Here is a 4,822-nt window from a genome sequence, read left to right as displayed (position 1 = left end):
TTACCTTAGATAAACTCAGAAATTGAGCTGCTGATAGGAACAAATGTGCCAAGGGCACTGGGACCAGTAGAAGTAATCCTTAGTGTGGATGATGGACCCTGTGCCATTAAGGCTATTCTGGGCTGGACTGTTAATGGACCACTTGGGGGAGACATTGGTGATGGAATGGACATTGCGACAGTTAACAGAATCTCAGTTTTGAACCTGGATGGGCACTGGAACCAGTATAAGTAATCCTTAGTGTGGATGATGGACCCTATCTCATTAAGACTATTCCGGGCTGGACTGTTAATGGACCACTGGGGGGAGACAGTGGTGATGGAATGGACATTGCGACAGTTAACAGAATCTCAGTTTTGAACCTGGATGAGCTTTGGCAGCAGCAGTTTAAAACTTATTTTCCCAAATGCAGTCACGATGAACAACTTTGTTTGTCAAGAGAAGACCAAAAGTTTATGAAGATGGTCATAGATTCAGCAAAGCATGTAAATGGTCACTATCAGGTTGCATTGCCTCTGAGAAAGAGTTGGGTGAACATGCCAAACAATAGGAAGGTTGCAGAGCAGCATGCACTAAACCTAAAGAGGAGGTTCAAGCAAGATTAATCATGTCAACAGTGGTACACAGACTTTATGAATGATATGGTCACCAAGGTATACGCAGAGCAAGTACCTACAGAAGAACTGACACGCAGTGATGGGAGACTGTGGTATATCCTGCACCATAAGGTTTACCACCCTCAGAAAGGGAAAATTCGTCTGGTATTTGACAGTGGAGCAACTTTTCAGTCAATGTCTCAATGCTCATCTCTTCCAGTCCTGGTCAGATTCAGGAAGGAACCGGTGGTGAACATGGCAGACATAGAGTCCATGTTCCACCAGGTACGGGTACCAGCAGTAGATTCAGGCCTGCTAAGGTTCCTCTGGTGGCCCGACTGTGATCTCCCCCAAGAGGTGGTGGACTTCAGAATGTTGGTACACCTCTTTGATGCAACTTCATCACCAAGTTGTACTAACTTTGCACTGAGAAAATATGCAGAGGACAATGAAAAACAATTCTGTTGAAAGACTATTGAGAAACTTCTGCACTGCTTCTATGTGGTTGATTGTCTGGTATCAATAGCCAGCGAGGAAGAGGCAGTGGTGATCTGTCATGATCTGGCTGCAATCTCAGAGGATCAAAGAGCAAGGGGCATAAATAATTTGGATCTGGACCATGACTTACTTCCTGTGGAGAGAGTGGTAGGGGTGCAATGGTGCATTCAATCTGATGCCTTTAAGTGTGAGATTGTGGTGCAGGACAGAACTTTGACAAGAAGGGGGATTCTCACCATCATCAGTTCAATTTAAGTTCCCCTAGGAATCCTTAGTCCCATTGTCCTCTCTGCTAAGATCATCTTGCAAAAGCTGTGCAGAAAGCAGTTTGGTAGGGATGACCCCATATCTCCATCAGTGGTACAGGAATGAACAAACTAGTTGAAGGAGCTCCATCAGTTAGAGCACTTTCAGTTTGCCAGGTTTCTAAATCTTAATCTACAGGCCCCCTCTGGCCTTCATGGTATCTCACGCAAGATGGAGGATAGGAGATAAGGTGGTAGCCTTGGATGGGTAACAAAAGCTATCCTCATTATTTTGAATTAGAGTTCACTCTGACCTGAAGTTGCCCTCATTTTCTCCCCTCCCAGGTGATGTGATCTAAGCTACTCTGTAAATAGTACTGTTTCATGTGTTAAGTTTTTGGTGATTGTATCCATGTATATGCTGTACCAAAGGCTTCTCTGATATCAGTTACCTGTTTGTAATGGACCTCATATATTCAACTAAGAATCATCTGGAGCCTGTGTAGTTTCTTCATCTTTATTTACCATCAAAGTGTTGTTAGACAGCTATTGGACAAAGTACAAGTTTTCTCCATCAAATGTCTTGACGTATGAGAGATATGGTGGACACAAGTAAAAATTCAAGTGAACTCAAGCCTGGTGCCACCTTGCTAGAGAGTCTTGAGTTAGATTCCTTTTTTCTTTGTTTGTTTTTAGCCTGCTCACTGTCTGGTGACAATTTTCAGTTTAGTTCAGTCTCTTCCACCTTTGGCAGTAGTGTTTCTTATTTTCTCTCTGCTTTTATGCAACCAAGTTCATATCTGATAAATTGACTAAAAACCAGATCTGCTCCTCCATCCTTTTATTCTGATCTTTGGTCCACATGTCCATCGTTACAATAATAAAGACACAAGACAAGCACACACAAGGCAGCAGCAGGAGTAGAATTAAAGAAGTCTTTACTAAGACAAACATCAAAATCCAATAGGCAGTCCAGATCAAAACCAGCTTACCCTAAAGCTGGCCAAGAGTACAAAATCAGGGACTTTAAAAAACAACAATAAAACAGTGCAGGCAAGTATGAGACACAGGTACAGACTAACAGATAATCACACGTAAACCACTGGGACAAACTGGCTAACACTGACTGATAACATACAGGTATATAAAATATCAAACTAGTTTTTTTTATTTATTTCTAATAATAACAATAATAATAATGATAATAAAAATAATCTACAGTAAAACAACTTGAAAATCATCACAGCGGTAATTGGGGACATGTACAAGAATATGATGGAGTTTGCAGAAAACAATTGGGTTAATTTTTTTAATGGATTTTTAAAAATCTGCCTATATAGTAATGTACAGAATGCATATTGTGTATGCAGTAACAGAACCTTAATTCATAATTGATCAGCACTGCCTAGTTTGACAGTTTGATCTGAGTTCTGTGAGATGTCAGATCACTGGCCAATGTTTTTCCCCCCAACTTTATTGAGTAAATGATGTGCACATTTGTTTTGGTGCTGGTGGTAGTGCAACATCTAGTTGGGCTGAATGTCGTATATTGCACTTTTTAAATCTGCCTATGTAGAAATGAATGGGATATTGTTATGCTTTGATCATCTAATTATTAAAAATGCTGTAGTGAAAGAAAAAGTCAGTAATGACAGATGTATGTATTTCAACAAAGGAAAATAAGGAAAAAAAACAGAAACTTTTCCGTTTTAAACAACCTTTGTGGCCATTTGAATATAGATTTCAGGGTTTACGAGGTGCACATGAATGCACCATGAAGTCCCTGTAGGCTCCCAGACTATAAAGCAATGTAGACGTACAATAGATTTTTAAGTGTTAAAACGATTTTTAGCACGACTGCGCCTCTCCGATATGGTGTGAAAGCGGTCTTTTTTGACCTCTCCAACCATAGACTGTTTTTTTTTGTTTGTTTGTTTTCTTTTTTATTCAGTCATCAAAACAATTATACAAAAAATAGGAGGAATATAATTAGTAAAAAACAAGAAGAAAATGGGTACATTTAAATTAAAATTAAAAAGAGTATTTTAAGGTCTTATAGATACTCATAGTCCGGATGGCTTTTTGATTCATTAGTCCATTTAGTGTTTCAAAATACAGTTTCTTTCATGATTAAACTGGTGAATATTGGGCTTCCTGTCAGACCATTTGCATTTATGGATACAAAAATTTCCATATAAAATGAGAAGATTCAAAATAAAAACATAACTTCTGTCCATATCCTTTTTCTCATAATAAAGAATAATGTCTCTTTTCTGCAGATTAATTTTAGTCCCACATGACACATCAGATACATGTTCAACATCAATCCAGAAGAATTTAACATAATTGCATTCATAAAATAAATGTGCAGTTATTTCTGTGCCAGTGTTACAGAATACACAGGATTCAGAAAGGTAATTTCTATACTTTTTCAGAAAGTGCTTTGTTGGATAAATTAAATGTTTAATGTTAGAATACACTTCACTAACTTTATTGTTGGCCAAATATTTGTTATAGTAAGTCCAAATCATTTCATAATTAATGTTCTCAAAATGATTATTCCAGTGGTGTTTGCTACAAGAGGTTGCAGGGCCATATGTCTAGGCAATCTGTTATTACATTTGCTTTATATTGATGTCATTTAACAGAACATCTGTCTTAAACATTGACTGTTCATTAGACACACTGCTGCAACAGTCTTAAAAAACATGCTGGTATTGCATCAAATACTATGTTATAAGATTGTGCAGGTATTGGGATACCAAATGTCTTCAAGAATTTGGTTTATGTAAGTAAGTGACCTTTATCATTCAGCAATTGTGGTATCAACAAAATATTGTTTTTGACTCATTTGTCATAAACAACCGTAGACTGTATAAAAATTGGTTTGTGGACTCCTGTTTTGAAGCCTCAAATTGGCATTTTGTTATGTTGATTGCCATCTTGTTTGTTGGAGCCAGAAGTGATGAGAAGTGATAATATTTGGAGGAGTGCGGAGCTGAGGAGGACTACCTCAGGGTCCAACTACAGCACCTCACGCACCGCTGTGATAGCGACGTGTCAATCACAAGGCAGCCACACCTTAAAGCACACGTTGCCTTATCATCTATTTTACTCTAAATTTGACCATAATTTACCAAATGAACATCACGCTGTATTGAAGAAGACTTGAACTAGCGAGTGAGACCATAAACTCATTAGGAAAGTGTTTACTGAGGTAATAAATCAAGTGAGAAGTAGGGGCATTTTTTCATAGACTTCTATACAAATAGACTTCTCTCCAGTGGAGTCGCCCTCTGCTGGCCATTAGAGAGAATGCAGGCTTAAGGCACTTCCACTGTGGCTTCACTTTCAGACCTCACCCGGAACTAACTGCGTTTAACAGAACGACCTGCATCAAAGTCAAAGCGGCGGCTGTCTTGACCGGATTTTCTCAAACGACGGCTCACTTGACCGCAGTCTTGTTCACGGTAGAGCCTAACT

Source organism: Thunnus albacares, chromosome 8 (assembly GCF_914725855.1).
Source record: "Thunnus albacares chromosome 8, fThuAlb1.1, whole genome shotgun sequence".
NCBI classification, from domain to species: Eukaryota; Metazoa; Chordata; class Actinopteri; order Scombriformes; family Scombridae; genus Thunnus; species Thunnus albacares.
The sequence above is the reverse complement of the archived record's forward strand: the minus strand, read 5'-3'. Positions refer to the sequence as shown.